The sequence below is a fragment of the Barbus barbus genome, assembly GCF_936440315.1.
Source record: "Barbus barbus genome assembly, chromosome: 21".
NCBI lineage: Eukaryota > Metazoa > Chordata > Actinopteri > Cypriniformes > Cyprinidae > Barbus > Barbus barbus.
In genome coordinates, this window is record NC_136749.1 from 22,765,110 (window position 1) to 22,776,579 (window position 11,470).

General features: G+C 35.0%; 1 protein-coding gene across 1 annotated transcript in view; it reads left to right on the forward strand.

Moving 5' to 3' along the window:
- Nucleotides 1-10,040, forward strand: part of tsnare1 (T-SNARE Domain Containing 1) — a 142,061-nt gene extending 132,021 nt beyond the window's left edge. The window contains exon 12 of the mRNA XM_079444937.1: nt 8,980-10,040. The gene's annotated coding sequence lies outside the window, so the exon portion shown is untranslated. The remainder of the gene's footprint in view (nt 1-8,979) is intronic.
- Nucleotides 10,041-11,470: the final 1,430 nt, after the last annotated feature.

The following is an 11,470-nucleotide window of genomic DNA, read 5'->3' on the forward strand; positions in this document are numbered from 1 at the left end:
GAAATCCTGGTTTTATTATTGCATGTTTTGTTACTTGTATTTAAAATAAGTAAATAACTGAAACATGTAAATTTAGCAAATAATTACAAAGCAATAGCAATATTGAATTAAACATACATTTATTGTATATATTTGTATGTATTTTAATAGTATTTTCTTGTGAATTATCTCCAATAATCTTGGTTATATTTACTATGTATTTTTTTCTCTTCAGTGCATGAGTCAACGTTGTTTTGATTAGAATTGCACTTTTTTTTATCTAAAGCAATCTATATTACACTTGCTGAAGGAATAGTTCCCATCCGAACAGCCTGGGGTTAAATGCTTCTCTCAAGGGCAGAATGGCAATAGAAAACTCAGCAACTCGATTAGCCTGCAGCCAGTTGCAACAAACTCCTTAGGTTAAGAAAATCTTTAGTGATAATAATAGGGTTTTCTCAGCTTAAGGGCTTCGTTGTGACCATCCCCTGATCTTTAACCGCCCCACAACTACCAGCACATTAGTGAAGGTCACTAGCCAGTAGCAGCCGTCAGAAATGAAAGGCAGTTTGGAGTTAGCACAGTGCGCTAGTCCTAGTATATTTAATCCACGTCCATGAACAAGTGTGACAATAAGCCTTCTGTATGGACTAAAATCCTTTTAGGCAAAGCTTTGTGGGTAAACTTGCTTGATGCAAATTCTAAACCCCGTTAGCTTTGAGGAACTAGTCAGCTGCATTGAGATTAATGGCAGGGTGACTACTTGATTTAATAGGGTTATTTCACTGCTTCCGGCCAAGTATAAACAACAAACTTAATGCAAGACATTACTCACTTTCTCCACTGACTGATAGAAGTTTCTGAGTTCACTTGTGATGAGGTTTGCTGATGCTCCGTTGGCTCATTTTTGCTGTACTTTCCACCTTTTGTTGCCTCTATGTGTTTCTTTAAAATCAGCCAGAGCTGAGTGAAATATGATAGTGTTTTTGGAAAAAAAAAAAAGCTGTTTGATAGAAGCTGTTATTTAAAGTGCATTTTAAATGTTTTATATCGATTTCACTGTCATGAGTGGAAAAAAGGAGTAAGAAAAGCTTTAACAAACTGTGTTTCCTACATGCAAAAAAATGCTCGTTTCTCTGTAATGAAGCGATTTTGTGAAATTAGGGGATGTGGATTTGCAGCCGCTATTAAGGATAAATGCTGAGTGAGAAATGTTATGTGCAATTTTCCATTACAGGGTGAAAAATGAAAATCCTTATTTATCTATTTTTTAGTGCTGTCAGCTCACACTGAACTTTACTCATGGGGATTACCGACAAACTCTCCGGGTGAGAGACAGGCGCTGAAGCTCCCATGTGAGAAACAGATGTGCGGCGGAGGTATTATAAGTTTGCAGAGTTCCAAACCTAAATGTTAGTAGCTTATAGAAGAAAACAGAGCGATAGAGAGGACATCTCTCTGAAACGGAGGATGACAGAAATCATACTTGTCTTTTTTTGGGGGGATATGCTCCTTGAGGCGTCACAATGAGACGGCCCCCTCCCGGCTTCAGCTGGCGTCTCCAGGAAGAGCTGAGATTACTTAAAGCTGATTGGTCAACTTAATGTGCTAGACGCCACCATTAAAAAAAACTGAGGACTTAAAAGTGTCATAATAGTCGAAAGATCAATGCAGAGTCGTTGAATCCACGGGGACTGCAGGGAAATATTAGACAAGAATTTGATACAGTTGTCATTCCCTTTAGAATGATGCACACTGAAGTTGTCACATTTTTAGATATGAATATAACATGCACCGTGCAATATATTATTAGAGGAAAAGCACAAATCAGAATACAGTATATGTACACTGCAGAGAGAAAAGGGTTTGGAATAATTAATATTTTTGTTAATGTTTCAGAAAACAAATCTCTTATTCTCACTAAGGCTGCATTTAATTGATAATAAATAGTTGAAAAACAGCATTATTGCCAAATAATAGTACAAAGCTGAATTTTCAGCATAATAACTCCAGTCTTCAATGTCACATGATCCTGTAGATATCATTTTAATAGTGTCACATGATCCTGTAGAACACTGATTTGGTGCTCAATTATTATCAATAATTTTTGGTGCTCAGTTATTATCAATTATTTAGTTTTGGTGCTCAAATAATAATGATGTTTCTTATTGTTGTCAGTGTTGAAAATGATTTTGGTGCTTACTTTGGTGCTTAACTTACTCAGTTAACGCAATACTTTGAACGGTAGGATATCATAATTTCTGCAAAATATTATGCAGCAAAATCTGTGTTCAGCATACTAGAGTAATGGCTGCTGACAATTCAGCTCTGCCATCACAAGAAAAGTATAAATAATATATTTAAAAAGGAAACATTTCTTTTCAATTCTAATAATATTCATAGAGTATTACTGTTTTTAACCTTTTTACTGAATTATTAAATAATCCCGTTAATTATTATTTAAAGAAAAATAAGCATTTTGTTTTCTGTTTCTGATTTGACAGTCTTTTACTTGCCCCATCTACAACAACTAGCATGACTCATGCTCTGTGTGTGCTTTTAGGAATGGGGGAAAAAATATTTTTCAACAGGGCAAGTGGGCAGGTTGACAGGAAGATAACAATGGCTCTCAGATAGCTTGTCTATTCACTGTTGGAGGTGTAAAAGCTTATGCACTTAGTGTGTAGACTCCATTCTGGAGTGTCCAAACATGTTTTTACCTTGAATGCGGGCAGCTGGACTATAATGTGAAGTTTCAAACAGCCTTCAACTCATACAGAGCACTCGCTCTGGGTCTGTGGAGGTGTGGCGGTACCATTTAATTCCCTCTTTGACAATCAATACTTTGGCTGTGAAGAGTGCTTGGCTTTGATTGATATGAGCTATCGGGAAAAGGCATCTGGATGTGGACTGGAAATGGGGCGAGACGGATGCTTTTGGAGTGCAGGGACCCATCTGTCCACATTGATTTGCCCCGAATAGCGTCTGACTACTAAATCTTAGAAGTCTTGGATTGGGGAAAATGGAGCAGAAAACCCTTTTTATCCTGGTCTGTAGTGATATGAAGCTTTTGACATTCCCAACAGCTTTTTTCATCTGTTGATTGCTTAACTTCATGTTAGAGCTGTGGACTTGCAGTTGCTCATATGTTCGGATACATTGAACTGTCATGCTTATGCAGATAAAGCGATTGAAAATGGCATGCAACATTTCCTGGTATCCTTCCCCATCTTCTTTCCATTTATTCCATGTCCCATTTCTACTGCTCTTGTATGTTGGGACTTTTCCAAAGTAGCTATCTTTTCTCAAACAAATACATGAGGTGCATGAGATAGATAGATAGATAGATAGATAGATAGATAGATAGATAGATAGATAGATAGATAGATAGATAGATAGATAGATAGATAGATAGATAGATAGATAGACAGACAGACAGACAGACAGACAGACAGACAGACAGAGAGACAGATAGACAGACAGATAGACAGACAGATAGACAGATAGATAGATAGATAGATAGATAGATAGATAGATAGATAGATAGATAGATAGATAGACAGACAGAGAGACAGATAGATAGACAGATAGACAGATAGACAGATAGATAGATAGATAGATAGATAGATAGATAGATAGATAGATAGATAGATAGATAGATAGATAGATAGATAGATAGATAGATAGATAGATAGATAGATAGATTTGTTAAGCAGCACAACTGTTTTTATATTGATAAGAATAATTGTCTTCAAAAGCAAATACTTTGTAAGCAAGGTATTTCTTGAGTCACATTTAAGTGCACACATTTTCAAAATAACATATCAGCAAATGTTAAGTCAGTTTTATCACTTTTTAATCACTTTTGAGATTTTATAACCTCATAACTGAGTATTTATACAAGAATTCCTGTGATATTCTGATTTTAGTGCAGTATTGCCTGCATCTTGGAGCTAAAATGTTAGCACAGGCATATTTCACAAATTAATCTCAACTGTGATTGGAGTCCGTGGGTGCCAATAAAAAATAAAAATAAAAAAATAATAACTTTGCCAGTGAATATATTATCTTTTAGTTATAGACAACAATTGCAGGCATTCTGCATCTTTCTTTGGCAATCTAAAAATAGTGTACTTTGTATTATTACTATTTTTAATATTTATTTAGTTAGTCTCTTTTTTTGTGATCAATAGAAGAAACCCATGCAAACCCCCTTCTTCTTCATTGGAACAGATTTTTAGAAAAAGTATATTACACTTATTTAGTAATGGATCCTCTGCAGTGAATGGGTGCCGACAGAATGAGAGTTCAAACAACTGATCAAAACGTCACAATAATCCATTAATACTCCACACTCCAGTCCATCACTTAACATCTTGTGAAGTGAGAAACTGCATGTTTGTATCAAGATGTTTTTTTTTTTTTGTTTTTTTAACTGCAAACCTTTGCTTCCAGCTACAGTAAAGTCCAAGTCTATCCACAATATTGCATTCTCTAGCCTCAATCAGTAGAGAAATATGCACAGATCAAGCACCATTTACAAGGGAAGACAGTCTAAACAAATAAATTGGTGGATTTTGTAGAGAAAGGACAACAGGGGACAGACTTTTTCACTGGTGGAACTGAATTATGGATTCTGGACTCGTATTTTGGCCAGAAGCGATTGTCTAAAGTTAAAATGCCTTAATGATGGGTTTGTTTTCTTAGAAATATGCAGCTTTTTGCTGACATTAATTGATAGACTGGAGTCATGTGTATTGTGATCAGTTGTTTCAGCTGTTTGGTCTCTCATTCTGATATCACCCATTTACTGCAGAGGATCCATTGTTGAGCAAATGATTAAATGTTCATTTTTTATATATTTAAAGATCACTTGAGTACATACAGTATATATGCAACATTTAAGGTATTCAATTTTCGCTCAAATTACCTAAAATTCAGTCTTTTGCTTATTGCACGCGATGACCTTATGAATTAGGACAGATTTGCAGTGCATAGCGGCAGATGGGCCCTTTTACCCCAGGAGCTTTGGTCCCGTTGCACCCATGTCTTGAGCTATAGCTCTGGCTTGCCAGTTTATGTGCTTATGCTGAGAAGATTCCTCATCACTTCAACTCTGTCTCATAAGCCTGCGAGTTGTTTTGTAGGCTCTCTAGCTCCCCTCTCATGTCATTTCCACTCTGGTATAATGGCTATAGTGGCACAGTTGGCACGCAGGAAGAGCGAGACTTGTGAGCTCGGTGGCTGGGGGAGATCCTCCCCGCGGTGGCTGTGAAGCAGCCTTTGATGTGGACGTAGCCAGCAGAGTGAGCTTCTTGGCCAGAGAGACAGCCTGGGTGGAGGTTGCCCTCTGATCTCTGTCACTTCAAAGCAGGTGTTCCTTCTTTCTCAGTTCCCCATCCTTTCATCCTTTTACTCCCTTTGCCATTCCGCTCACTTACTGCCCGCTCTCTCTCATCGGCTCAGCCAAGATTCCCACACAGTGGCGACAATGATTTCACAACTGATGGACGTTTCTGAGACCTTTATGTCAGACGTTCACATAATGCTCATCTGTCATTTCTCTCGCTGCCTCTCCCACTCGTTATTTTTTCCAGATTCACACACACACACACACACACACACACACACACACACACACACACATTAAAAACCTCCTCCTCTCCTTTTTGTCAGAATCATCATTTGACATTTATTTTGTCGTTGTTCTTGATATTACGGGAATTCATATGAGATGTTTAGTCACACGTATCTGGCTGTTTTTGAAACAGTATTGCAAATCACAGTGGCAATAACAATTATGAGAACACAAACATTTATGTGACATTAAAATAGTGTGTATTGTAAAGGGAATTGGATTGAATAGGTAAGTCTGTCATGGTGAAATGCATGTATATCTCACAAATGTCACCTTAACATTACACCAACTTACAGTAATAGTTAATTCAAAACTGACCTGCTATAACAATTTGAAAAATGTATTTTTATTTATATAGCAGAAACAGACCAAACAGTCCAAAAGCAGACTGAAATTTCCATTTTTTGTTTGTGCATGTAAGAACTTCCTTGTTTGCATATACACCACTATTTAAAGATTCGGGCTCAGGAATTTAATTAAATTTTATTTTATTATTTTATTTTATTTTATTATTCAGCAAAGATATATTAAATAAAAAAATAAAAAAATTCACATTATAAAAAGCACCTTTCTACTCATCAATGAATCCTAAAATGTTTTATGATTTCCACAAAAATATTAAGTAGCACAACAACAACATAATAATAATAATAATCATCATTATAATAATATTAAATGTTACTTACTCGTTTTCTGAAATATCATGTGTCACTGATGACTTGAGTAATGGCTTCTAAAAAATTTAGTAATATTACTTTTTTTGCTTATGTTTTAATCAATAAATGCAGCCTTGGTGAGCATAAAAGATTTTTCAAATGAATTGTGTAATTAAATAACTGTAAAAAAATTTGCATTCATTCAAGTATTAATCCCACTTATAGTAAATACTGTATGCCTACTATATACCTCATTTTATTGAATTTATTTTCCTAATCTCTTCTTGTCACAATCCTCATAGATTTTCCATTGTTCTGTTATCATGTTTTATTTATGTGTGTGTGTGAATGAGAAGCCATGGGAGGGGAGGTTAAAGCAGGTAAAGAAGCGGATCAAAAGGCTGCAGTGCCCTTCACTCTTATTTTATTGGACTGCTCTGAGTCCTCCGTGTGTCAGCACTGGCCTCAGATCAGCCCTGCAGACCCAGACGGGCAGAGACAGGTCATTTGAGATCAAACTTCCTGTTCAGACCCTGGTGACGTGACCTGGAAGCCTTAGGCACAGTGAGTGAAATGAATCTGAGAGAGAAGAAAGACAGAGAGGAAGGTGGGTGAAATGGAACGCTTTTAAAGGTGTGGGGTGTAAATCCAGGTAATTGTGCAGACAGTGGGAAGTGCTTAGCGATATTTTCAAGTAGAGCGACTGGCTGGTCGTGGTCTCATACCAAGTTACATAAAAGCTGATTCATTCGTTTTGGTCAGTTGCTTACAGAATCGTTCACATTCTATTGCACAGATGGACTGCAACTGCTGATGGGGACAAGGCACATATTTAAGGAATATCACACTAGCAAGAGTGCTGTTGTATTGAATATCAGTTGGAACATTATAAAATAAATATAAAAATAATTTGTTTCATATCCCATTGATATTTTTAAAGCATTAACCTTAATTTAAGAAAACACACACGCACACAGCCTTCGTTTGACTCTGTTTGTATGTTGTTTTTGAAAGAAGTCTCTTATGCTCAGAAAGGCTGCATGTATTTGATCAAACATACAGTAAAACAATGTTATTACAATCTAAAATAACTCGTCCACTAAAAACATATTATCCACTAGTACATCACACTAAAGCAAGAATTATCTTGGATTATTCATTTAATGGATGTGGAGTGGATGTGATGTTTTGTGTTGTGTGTATATATATACATGAAAATTCTCCAGTAATTAAAAGGAAATGTTTTAATGATTCTGGTGATTCAACATTGGCTAATGAGTGATGACGTCGACATAATTGGTGATTTAAAAAGTGGGTGGAGGGTTTGAATTGTCTTGCACACTGAGGAAGGCTTTGTAGCTGAAAAGTTTGTGTCTTTCCCCTATCGGTGATGAACGTTAAATAAAACGAAAAAAATAAGACTTTTCTCGTGAGTGCTGATCATAATTTCTTATACCTTTCCAAATCTTACCCATTCAATTGAATTTACCACAGGTTGCCTTCACTCAAAGTCTAGTAACACCTACAAGCAATATGAATGCTCCTGAGCTAAATTCCATCTGACCCATATAAGGGTATGAGTACTTATGCAATGGAATCATTTAAGTGTTTTATTTTTAATAAATTTGCAAAAATGTTTTTTTGCTTTACCATTATAGTGTATGGAGTGTAGACTGATATGTATGTATGTGTATATACATATATATATATATATATGTGTGTGTGTGTGTGTGCATATATATTTATTTTAGGGCTGTCAATCAATTCAAATATTGAATCGAGATTAATCGCATGATTGTCATGAGTTAACTCGCGATTAATCACAACTTAATCACACATTTTTATTTGTTCTAAATGTACCTTAAATTAATACTTAACATTTTTTTTAATACTCTAATCAACATGGGCATGGACAAATGTGGATGCTTTATGCAAATGTATGTTTATTATTATTGAAACCATTGTCAACATAGAGCATGAAGACTAGACACGTTTCAAAGGTCATAGATGTTTTTTCAAAGAACTTGTTCATGTCTATTAGACACATGAAAAAAGAAATACCAGGTACCCATTACTTCTTTCTTTGCACTGAGCAATTTACTTACACAAACCTGTTTACATTTTTGCAGGACAGGGCAGCCGTCGTCTGGTGAAATCAAATAAACATAAGATAAAGACAATAGCTGTGCTGTGATTTCAGCTATATTTAAAATTAGAGAAGAAATATCTGTGTTTAACTGACAGCGCAGCTCCTCTCCGCACACAATTTATTTTTATTTTTTTCTAGCGTAGCTAACACACAAGATGAAATGTAAGTTTGATGTTGGATAACAAGCTCTGAATACTAACCCACATCTAGTGACAAGGAATAATGCCTCCCTAACTCTCATTTACTTAAAGGTTTCTTGTTTGCGCTCTGAATAAGGATAATTTCAGATGAAAGTGATGAGCTATGGCCTCTTATGGATTGCCCAGTTTGGTGATTAATGAACCACTTCACTTCCAAACTTAGGCTTGCTCTTAATTAAAACTTTAAGCCTGACCACAAATCATAATTCACATCACCCAACCCTCAGGATAATTTTATAATAAAATGTACAATTTGGATTGAAACCAGTTATTTTTGTACTCGGGTCAGATATCAGAAATGTGTCCTTGATTTTGACATGCGTTGTGAGCTTTGACCTGTTTCTGTTATTCTTTCAGAGATCTCTGTTTCAACTCTGCTGTGATCTCTCCTCAACTTCCCATCAAAATAAGAGTCTGTACGTAGAGGTCCACCTGCGCTCGCTCCCTCTCTTCTTATCTCTGTCTATACTTCTGTCAGATTGTGTGTTTTTCTGTGTATGCATGTATGGAAATGTGAGTGTGTGTGAATGTTCATTAAAAGAGTCTATTTTTAATCAGTGCTTTGTACTGTAATGTGCAATTAATTGCTCCTTACCTCTTCAAAGTGGACTCGAATCAAAGAACAAAATCCAAATAGACTAAATGTTGCTGTAGGCTTTTATGCCAACTTTAAAATATATTTTCCATCATTTATCGCTAATTCTTGAGTACAGGGACAAAACTGGCTGTGTTTTTGCTTGCCTGTAATTCAATTTGGATATTAAAAAGATAGTTTCAAACTGATTATTTCTTTACAATTTGTATGACCGAGCTAACATATCAAGGTTATGAGAAAAAAATATATAAGCACAATAAATGAAATAGTACATTTATGTGAAGATCATCTGATTTATGTTAATCCAAATGTTGATTATTCGGTGTTTTGTCCCATGTCTCAAGAATCAGTCTTATGCTAGTTCCCATATCAGCTCATATTGATCTTTTGCTACTTACACTGTGTTCAAAATGTGTATATTTATTTTTTTAGGGTGCAAATATATAATCTGTGACAAAAGTGTAACAGTGACATTCTTTTTAGGAACATTCTTTATAAAGCAATTTATTTGTTATAAAGAAACATAACCGGTGTATATTTCTCTTTAAATATTGTAACCTGCTGTCTGTGTTTACCAAAAACTGGTATTATAAACTGACATTTGAATGCAGCAGGCAGTCTACCATTATAGAACACCCGCTGAGAGAGAAAAATGAGTTATTGTTATCATTTGCATAACCATAAAATCATAGAATTTTTTTTTTTTAAATGAAATAATATTTCAAAGGTTCAGTATCGTCTTGTATTGCACTGCTCTTAATATCCATTATTTAAGTTGATTTTTAATTGTTTATTTGTTGGCTTTTATTAAACAGTATAATGTAAAAGAAACTAGTCTCTCCATTTATTTCGCTGTCTCATGCACACACACTCTCAAAGCTCATAAAACTTCAGCAGATTTGATGGAAAGAGAACTTACATATAAATAATAGAAATAATAGGTTTGTACTGGCTCAGTCATTCACCTGCTAATCAATATGAGACAGGAACTTCATGGCACATTATTCATTCGGAGACAGCAACAAGCTCACTACACTTTCCCCACAGAGTGATTATTTTAAATGTCGGATGATCTCTGTAGTGAGCTGAGAAAGTCAACGTAGAATTTGAATGGGGTATAGTTAAAGCTTTTTCTGTCATAGCAGTTTCAGCTGGTATGTCATTGATGGCTGCTACAGAATGTTAATGTTTAGCTGCTGTGTTTATGGATTGCTGTAGAAGCTTGTTAAAGGAATGTGATGTTAAGTACACAATTAGGACTGCTTTCATGCTGTTATTCAAGCATTCAGCTCCTCTTTTAAATAGTATATCCATTAATTAATCACTATGGAACCAGATAAGTGTGGGGTTTATTTTTTAAGTTTTATTATATGTATTTTATTTAAGTTTATTACTTTTTAACTTTATTTAACTTTATATACTATGTTGAGAAAAAAAAAATCAGCAGCCATTACTCTATTCTTTAGTATGGAACCTTGTTTCCATGACGGGATAAAAAACAATTAAAAATGGTAATCCTTCATTCAAATTTTTTTTATTAGAATTCTGGGAAATAAAGTCACAATTACGAAATCTTTTTTTTTTTCTATGTGGTAAAACAATTGTGAGATAAACTAAGAGTTGGGAAATGTAAACTCTGAATTACAAGAAAGTGTATCCAAATTGTTACACTGTAAAAAAAAAAAAAAAAAAAAAAAAAAGATCTGTAGTTTTTACAAAAAAAAGTTGGCAGCTGTGGTTGCCAACATAATTTTGTAAAAAAAAAAAAATACAGAAAAACTGTAAACACATTTACAGAACAAACCGTACAATTTACAGTATAAAACTGTAATTTACAAACAATGAAATTTGAATGTAAACCAAATTCAACAACACACTGCTATTAAAATCTATTTTGTACCTTTAGCATACTAACATCCACCATAATAATGCCGGTGGTAAAAGAGAAAGCCACATGAAGAATCAAAGCTCATCACAAGTAGCTTCGCCACAAGCAGAAGTACTTTGCCTCCACGTCGTGCATTAAAATCCTTTAATGCACGGCTAGCCGTTGATTATCCCGCTTATTCCATGGTCATTTGCTAAGTTATAGACAAGTTAAAACTTGCATTGCTCTTTGCAGCGCAATATTTGACCGGAAGGGTATTCTGCCAGCTTCAAATCAGACACAGAGATGAAATAAGACCACATTTATTTGAATGAATTATAACATGTATTTCAATTAATTGCCGATTGAGAGAGAGAGAGATGACA